The following is a 9577-nucleotide window of genomic DNA, read 5'->3' as shown; positions in this document are numbered from 1 at the left end:
TTCCCCGCCTGCGCGGCGGCTAGGGAGGCGGCGCCGGGGCTGTAGCTGCGCCCGGCCGGGTCCTCGCAGCGCCGCGGCCTCCGCGCCAGCCGAAAGCGAAACACCGGAAAACGGCTCCTGAGCCCCGGGGCGTCGTGATCGCGCGGGAGCCCCGGAGGTCGGGCCGGGAGGAGGCCGGCGACACTTGGGGCCGCCTCCGGAGTGGGCTGGGGCGTCGGAACGGTCACCGCGGCGGGGCTGGTCTGCGGGTCCTGCGAGGCCGCCCCGGGGTGCGGGATTCGGGGTGCGGGCGGGCGGGCAGCCTGCTCCGAAGGGGAAAGGACGGCACCTCGGACTCGGATCCCAGCTCTGCCGCGGCGTTCGCTCCCTGCGCGACCTTCCCCCCCGGAGGCGGGGCGCGAACCGGCTGCCCGCGGGGTCACTCGGAGCAGCGTCCGCGGCGATCCAGGGTGGCCTTGGGAACACAGCCTCAGGGAAGTCACCCCCTCGTGTGTGTCCTCGGGGCCACTGGGCCTCCGGGTGCGAAATGAGTGGTTGTGAGCCAGATTATTTCCCAAAATGTGCGCCAGACCGGGGAGGCCAGAGCCCCGGAGAACACGGCGGGGCGGGCGGGAGAGGAAGGCGGGCGAGGCTGCTCGGGAGTCCCGGGAGACGGCAGCCGCCCGCGGGGACGCGCAGAAGAGCCCAGACCAGCCACGGAGCCCGGGAAGGGAGGGAAGGACCCCGAGATGCCTGCCCGGGGAGACGCGTGTCCTGACCGCCGGTCTCTCTTCCCGGCCGAGGCCCGGCGCCGACCCCAGCCCCTTTTCCACGCCCGGTGCTTCCTACAAAGTGGCTGGGCCAGGGGTGACCGTACCCTTCCCCAGCCCGAAAGTGCCAGGAAGATGAAATGGAAGAATGGCCCGAATGCCCGCTTCGCTGAATCACTCCGTTCCTTTACTGGGAGCCACTGTGCGGGTTGCCCACAGTCACCTGCGGGGCTCTTCGGTGTGGAGAAAAACATGCCCACGGCTTTTCTCCGGGTGAATCTGTTTTCAGTCATCTGCATGTGCTGATGTGGAAGGCGGTGCGCGAAACAGTAAATGAACAAAACAAGACAGGCTGCAGAATGGAGCATGTAAAATGATGCCTTCTCAGGGAGAAGCTCTAATGTCTGGAAATAAAAATACTCATCAGCTCCATGGAGTGGGAATGAAGATGGAGAACTTACGCTTTTTATTTCACTCACGTCTACATTGTTTAATCACTTTAACACTTTAAAAAAATAAATATCTTCACTTAATATCTTTAAGCATGTCTCATGGGCTTTAGTTTCGTCCCCTCTAAAGGGCTAAGGCTGAACTATATAATAAGGTCAATTACAACTATAAAAGTAAACAATTTGTCTACATCACATTGGGGATTCCGAAATGGGAGGAAGAAGGAAGGGGAGGAAGGGTTGAAAATTGTGTATTGGGTACTGTGTTCACTATTTGGGTGAGGGGATCAACCTCACCAGGCAGTATAGCCATTTAACAAACCTGGGCATGTGCTCCGGAATCCAAAATTAGAAAGAAAAAAAGGTTTGTCTGTTTCCGTCTCTGCTAACCTCTGTGGGCAAAACAAGGCGGGTACCATACAACCCCTCCCCTCCAGAAGCAGAGAGGGAAGATTGCTCTAGGCAGCAGCGAGTCTGGGCCTGGGCAGAAATGGTCAGAAATGCTGCAGAGCCAGGAGGGGTAAAATGAGCTCAAGGGGCAGTGAGGGGCCCCTGCTGGAAGCACAGGGTCCCATGCAGTGACACCGGCGGGATGAGGCGGGTGGGTAGGGTGGAGCCAGCTTAGAGACCTGGACTGCCAGGCTGAGACGCTTTGCCTTTGTTTTGAAGGCAATCTGTGGTGAAGAACAAAATAAAAGCCTTGTCCCTTTGTTTCCTTAGTCATCTTTCTCATGCTTTGTTACCAGATAGGGTCTTTCTCATACTGCCTTGGAATGCTGAAATTTCAGACGAAACCAGTCAGGTGGCTGGGAGTGCAAGAAACACGTGGCAGGACCCTTCTCCCCAGACGGCCTCATAACACCAGAGTACACAGTGTCACACCTTAGAATGTTCACCACGAAATGTAATGGAGCTCAGCGTAGCAGAAGATTGCAAGAGCAATGTGAAGCCAATCTACCCACAACATTTATAACCCTGGGGCTGTCAGCTTCATGAGCTAATGCAGCTGAGCAGGAAGGCATCTCCTGACTTTCCCTCCTCAAGATTCATCCTCTATGAAGCCCTTCCCACTTGAAAGAGCTTTCTTTGGTCAAGGTCTTTATTTGATCCTCTCTCCCCTTAGAAATCAGTGCTTTTGAAAGTCACGGATGGGCCAGAATATATTATAAACTACAGAATGGTTTTGTAAATGTTAATATTTTTATTTCCCAAATTTTTTGTCACTAGGAATGATTCCCAATACAAAAAGATACTTTATTTACATTATAAAAATAAATTCATGGCTGAGTATAGAAGTACGTTATCTGCAAACTACATTTACACACATCAAATCATAAAGGGTAGCAGGAAATTGTTAGGAAATTTTGAATCACAAGTACCAGGATCAAATAAAGTACACAACACTCAAATATACAGTTTCATGGACAAGCATCTAACTTCCATGTAACCACAACCCAAATCATGCAACACAATGTGAAATCATATAGCATGTATTCTTTCGTAACTGGCTTCTAAAACTCAACAGTGAGTTAGATGAATTTGAAACACTAGTTAGATAACTTATAGCAAGAAATATCGACTTATAAATTAATTAAAATCACATTATTGGCACAAAAACGGGCAAACGGCAATAGAACAGATCATATGTATGAGTACAATCACCTGATTTATGACAATCTATATTGACTCTTGCCATGTGTAATATTTTCCTGTATTTTTCACAGCTGTGTATTATTCCATTGTTTGACTATAATTTATCCTTCATTTTACTGCCAATGGATGTTTCCGTTGTTTCCAATTTTCCCATGTTGTGAAGAATTTTGTATAGAAATTCATAGAAAGACATCTACTGTTCTAATTCTATAGACATTCTAATTCTATAGACATCTAATTCTATAGAAAGACATCTACTGTTGTAGATGTCTTTCGATACACATTGTACATATTTCTCCTTCCTATAACTATGCCTAGGACTGGAACTGCTAGGTCATAAGGCAAGCATCAGTTTAGACTTAGTGCTTACTGCCAGTTTTCCAAATTTGTACCAATTTACACACTCATGAGTAATCTTTGATAGTTCCAGTGGCTCCATATATTTGCCAACGTTTGATACTGCCTTTTTTTCACAAAGCCATTCAGTTAGGTGTTGTAAAACTGTTTTGAGATTTGTTTGTTTGTTTTTGTTAGACAGGATCTTGCTCTCTCACCCAGACCGGAGTGCAGCGGCATGATCTCGGCTCACTGCAGCCTTGAGTTCCAGGGCTCCAGCAATCCTCCTGCTTCAGCCCTCTGAGTAGCTGGGACTAGAGGAACACGCCACCATGCCAGGCTAGTTTTTGTATTTTTAGTGGAGACAGGGTTTCACCATGTTGCTCAGGCTTAGCATTGAAATTTTAATATGCATTTTCCTAATGACCTAGGACAGTATGTATCATTTCATAAGCTTATTGGCCATTTCGGAGAGTGCCTGTTAAATCATTTTCCCATGTTCAACATTGTAATTGTCTGGAATTTCAGTGATTTGTAGGACTTATAAATAAGTAGTGAGCAATTATTATATAATAAATTATATATGAATACAGATCCTTTGCCAGATACGTAGAGCAAGTTCCTTCCTCTCTGTAGTTTGCCTTATCACACTCTGAATGATGTTGTCATAGTTCACTTTGTGCTGCTTCAACACAGTATCACAGACCGGTATGGTTCTGGAGGCTGGGAAGTCCAAGACAGAGGAGCTACCTCTGATGAGGGCCTCCTGCTGTATCATGCCATGGCAGAAGATGAAAGGGCGCAAGAGTAAGTGAGAGAGGGCAAAAGGAAGGAGGCTGAATTCATCCTTTAATTAGGAACCCAATCCTGCCATAGTGGATTAATGCTACTGTCGTGGCAGGAATTCCTTCTGGCAGGAATTCCTTCTGGCAGGAATCCACTCCCAGGACAGTAGCATTAATGCATTTATGAGGGCAGAGCCCTCACGGCTTACCCACCTCCTAATGGCCCCACCTCTCAGCACCTGCACTGGGGATTAGTTTCCAACACATGAACTCTGGGGTACACAGTCAAACCATAGCTGATGTATTTGAATGAATAAGAATGTTTTAAAGTTTAACGAAGTCCAATTTATTGATCTTTTTCATTACAGTTAACGTTTTACGGATCTTGTTTAGAAAATCTTTGCCTACCACAGGGTAAAAAAGATGTTCTCTTATATTAACTTCTAAAGCTTCATAATCTTCCCTTTCTAATTTAAGTCCAAGAACCTGCATCTGTAATGTATTTGTGTATGTATATGGTAGTGAAGTAGAGTTTGACACCCTTCTAAATAAAAATATGAATATCAAATGGACTCAATAAAATTTAATGAAAAGACCATCCTTTAATCAATGCACTGGAATGTCACCTTGTCATAAATCAGGTGATTGTACACATACATATAATCTGTTCTGTTCTATTGCTGTTTGTCCATTTGTGTGCCAGTAACAGATGACTTTAATAATTTTATAAGTCCTGATATTTCTTGGCATAAGTTATTTAACTTGTTTTTCAAATTTATCAAGACTATCTTGCTATTTTGGATGCTTTGTATTTCCCTATAAGTTTTCACACACACACACACACACACACACACACACATATACACACACACATTCCCTGATGGTATTTTAATTGTGTTTCAATTAAATATAAAAATCAATCTGAAGATAATTGACATCTTTATAATGCCTGCACTGGGTCTTCCAATCCATGAACATGACATATTGTTCCATTTATTTGGGTTTTCATTAATTTCTCCCAGAAATGTCTTCTAGATCTCTTTGATGAGGTCTTACCTATTATAATGAATAATTTTATGTGTCAAAATTTGGTTATGGGGCCAGGTTGTGTGGTCAGACACCAGTCTGGATATTGCTGTCAAGGTATTTTTAAGACGTGGTTAACATTTAAATCGGTAGACTTAGAGTAAAGCAGATTGTCCTCCAGAATGTGAGTGGTCCTCGTCCAACCAGTGGAGGCCTCAAGAATAAACACTGAGGTTATGGCCAGGCACGGTGGCTCATGCCTGTAATCCCAGCACTTTGGGAGGCCAGGGTGGGCGGATCACCTGAGGTCAGGCGTTTGAGTCTAGCTGGGCCAACGTGGTGAAACGCTGTCTCTACTAAAAATAGAAAAATCAGCTGAGCAAGGTGGTGGGCACCCATAATCCCAGCTACTCAGGAGGCTAAGGCAGGAAAATCATTTGAACCTGGAAGGCAGAAGTTGTAGTGAGCTGAGATCGGGCCACTGCACTCCAGGACGGGCAATAAGAGTAAAACTCCGTTTCAAAAAAACAAAAAAGACTGAAGTTTTTTTAAGAAGAAAGAATTTGGCTTCAAGATGGCAACACAGAGACCCTACCACAATTTCCAGCCTGCCTGCCTTGACCTGTGAATTTCAGACTCAATACTGAACTCTTACCTGAATTTCAAGCCTTCCAGCAGGCCTTACAGATTTCAGACTTGCCAGCAACATTTTCCCTTAAAAGAAATAACTCTCTCTCCATATATACATTAGATCATAACATATAATCTAAAAATCTCCTATTTCTGTTGCTCTGAAGAACTCTAATATATTCATTTTTATTTAATTTATTCCTAGTTGATTTTTGAGGCTATTATTGTATTTTTATAAATTTTATTATCTAATTATTAGTATATAGAAATGCACATAATTTTAATATTGACTGTTTTCAATGATGTTGCTAAAATCATAATTTTTAAGTGTATTTGTATATTATTTTGGATTTTCTGTGTACGTAATCATGTTTTCTGTGAAAAATAAAATTTTTTCTTTCTTCCTAATTCTTAAGACCCTTTAATAATTAATCTTGGCCTGCTGGCCTGGAAAATATATTCTGTATAATGATTAACAGCGGTGGTAGCTGACACTGTACTATTTCAGGAAGTATAGCTTCTGGAATAAGAAAATCAAAATAAAATTACCACTAAGTATACAGTTTGTTGTCATTTTTCCCCCCTAGATACCCGTTAAGAGATAATAGTGCTATTCCTATTTTCCTAGTTGACTAAGAATTTTTATTATGGATTTCTTTTTCAAAGACGTTTTCTTTATTGAGAAAATCACATGATGCTTCTTTTCTTTTTTTTTCTTTTGAGACGGAGTTTCGCTCTTGTTACCCAGGCTGGAGTGCAATGGCATGATCTCGGCTCACTGCAACCTCCGCCTCCTGGGCTCAGGCAGTTCTCCTGCCTCAGCCTTCTAAGTAGCTGGGATTACAGGCACGCACCACCACGCCCAGCTAGTTTTTTTGTATTTTTAGTAGAGACGGGGTTTCACCATGTTGACCAGGATGGTCTCGATCCTTCGACCTCATGATCCACCCACCTCGGTCTCCCAAAGTGCTGGGATTACAGGCTTGAGCCACTGCGCCCGGCTGATGCTTATTTTCTTACATCATTTGTCGCACTGAATGATTTTTACATGGTATATCAAACTTGCATTTCTGAAATAAATTTAATTTGGATGGTATGTATTATCCACTTCATATATTACTAATTTGATTTTGCTTGGGAGTTCAAGGATGATATTGGCCTACAATTTGCTTTTTTAAAAGTAATTCTCAGTTACTTTATTGTAATTTACCTTTTTATTTCTGTAATGTCCTTGTTAGGTTTTATATCAGGGTTGTGGCAGCCTTACAAAACGATGATTGTCTTGAATAAGTTTTTCATGTTTTTGGAGAGACAGGGTCTCACTCTGTCACCCAGGCTGGAGTGCCGTGGCATGATCAGAGCTCACTGTAACCTCAAATCCCTGGGCTCAAGCAATCCTCCTGCCCCAGCCTCCCAGAGGCATGAGCCACCACGCTCAGTCTCAAAGAACTTTTTGATGTTGCTACTAGTGGCATTAACTTTACCTTAACCATTTGAAAGGATTAACCAAGAAAGTCATCAGGACTTGGGGCTGTCTTTGTGAGAAGGCTTTTAATAATAAATTTAAGTCTTATAATAAACATAATCCTTTTCAAATTTTGTTTCTTCCTGAGTGATGTGATATTTTCAAAAAGTTGTAATTTTCATCTAAATTATCGAATCAAATTATTCTTTTTTTACATCTATAGAATCAGTAGTGATGTGCTTCATTTCTGATAGAGTTTTGTGTCCTCATCTTGCTATATCACACTCACTGCTTTATAAAACCCTACCTTAGAAGAGTACTCCTGGACAACGTAATGAATTTATAACACTTTAACAACAATTAAACCTTTCCCAAGTTTATGCTATTTCTATAATATTTTAATCCCAAATACATACTGAACTCCGTATTAGTCATTATTTTATACAATAAGTATTATTTTCTATTTTCCCACATATTTTTCCATTCTGATGTTTATCATTTCTTCTTTTATCACTGTACTTCCTTCTGGGATAATTCTCCCATTCTGTGAAGAACTCTGATTAGTATTTCCTTTGGTACAGATTTGCTGGTGATTAATTCCCAATTTTGGTTTATCTGAAAACGCTGCTCTTCTGCCCTCATTTTTGAGGTATATGTTCACTCTGTATAAAATTTTGGGTTGGCAGTTATTTTTTTCAGCACTGTAAAGATGCTTTTTCTATTGTCTTTCAGCTTCCATCCCGTGTTTAAAAGTCAAGCGTCAGTCTTATTGTCGCTTATTTGAAGATCATGTCTCTCCCCCACCCTCTGACTGTTGGTTTTGTTCTTTCTGATTTGGAGTTTCTAGCAGTTTGTGATGGACCTAAGTATGTTTCGCTTTGTATCTATCTTGTGTGTCTTATACCTTGTTGAATTAGTGCATTGGTGTCTTCTATTTTGGAAGATTCTTCCATGGTATCTTTTCAATACTACGTTGTTCCATTTTCTTTTTGCTCTATGACTATAATTACATGGATATTAGATTTTTTTCATATCGCCTCACAATTTTTTTCTGGAATATCTATTTTTTATGCTTGTTCAAAGTGAAGACTGTGTATTGACCTCTCTTCTAGTTTGCTAATCCTCGTCTGCTATGTTTAATCTGCAGTTAAATACAGCTAGTGAATTCTTGAGTCACTGTATCATTCATTTCTAGGATATCAGTTTATTTTTCAGATTACAGTTTTCTCTTGAAATTATATGTTTTTTTAATATATTTTTGAATGTGCAATTCAAATTGTTTCTCAGCTCACACCTGATACTGCTACTATTTTAATCACCTGTGGGTCTGCTGTATTGGTGTTTTCTCTCCTGGCTTTCAGTCACTTGGCCCTATATCCTGGGCTGTCTCTTAATTTTAGATTGAATGCTATACACTGTATGTTAAAATTATGGAAACTTTAGGTAATGTTATCTTTCTTTAAAGAACATTACCTTTTCTGGCAGTCATATAAAGTACAGGCACATAACTGGGATCTATACAGGTTCCCCGATTCTGGGTTCCGCCTCTAGTGTTTTGAGGACTTGTCTGTATTGAGTCTGCCTTTACTCCTAGAGTATAGTCCTTCAAGGTTGTCAATTCAAAGTCTGAGACATTTCCCAAGGTCATTCCTTTTGGCAGCCTAGTGAGCTTGTCACAAATTTTGAGGGTATCACTTATTCTTGGCCTCTATGCCCCATTATTAGTCTAAAATATACACAAGGAAAGAAAACAATAACAAACATGGGTTCACCTCAATGTATTATTCCTGCTGTCTCCCAGTTTGCTTCCTGAAATTATGCTGCTTCGTGTTGGGGGTTGGGTGGGTGTTGAGCTGTTTCTTGTCCATTCACATTGTTCTCAGGTCAGTCTGGCATGAACTATTCTTTCATAAACAGTAGTAGAATGGCTCCAAGTTTATTTGATACCATCATTTTGATTCTATTTTTGAAATATTTTGCCTTCTAAGCTAAAACTTCCACCCCCACAATGTTCTTTTTCTGAACTCTGAATTCAGACATCCTTCATAAAGTGTAGCCTTTTCTGAATGTTGCCTCTGAATTATAACTTACTATTCATTCAGCTCTGTCAACATTTTCTTAAATTTTCCAGTGGGAATACACTCCACTTGTCCTCCAGAGACCACTATAGCTCTTTCTTTTTGGTTCAACATTTTTGTACTGAATAATGAAGACATTCATCACGATGAACCCTTCCAGGAAACACATGCGCACACATACACTCCCCCACAATTACTCTACTCCCTGTACAGAAAAATTCCCAAGAAGACCTACCCATGACTACTGTCTTTGATTTCTCTTTTCTTTTCTCCTGAACCCACTGCAAGTCTTGTCCATTCACCTATCAGATCTTGTCACGGCCACCAAATTAGCCCAATTCTTTGACCTTATCTCAACTGACTAATCAACATTCGATTACTTGAGTCCCTATCACTTCCTTTAAAT

General features: G+C 41.9%; 1 pseudogene; it reads left to right on the top strand.

Moving 5' to 3' along the window:
• Nucleotides 1-26: 26 nt before the first annotated feature.
• LOC101042711 (uncharacterized) lies at nt 27-1291 on the top strand (annotated as a pseudogene).
• The last annotated feature ends 8286 nt before the right edge of the window (nt 1292-9577 follow it).

The sequence above is a fragment of the Saimiri boliviensis genome, chromosome 3 (assembly GCF_048565385.1).
Source record: "Saimiri boliviensis isolate mSaiBol1 chromosome 3, mSaiBol1.pri, whole genome shotgun sequence".
In the NCBI taxonomy this organism is placed as follows: Eukaryota; Metazoa; Chordata; class Mammalia; order Primates; family Cebidae; genus Saimiri; species Saimiri boliviensis.
Note: the sequence above shows the minus strand (reverse complement) of the source record. Positions and strands in the feature narration are given on the sequence as shown.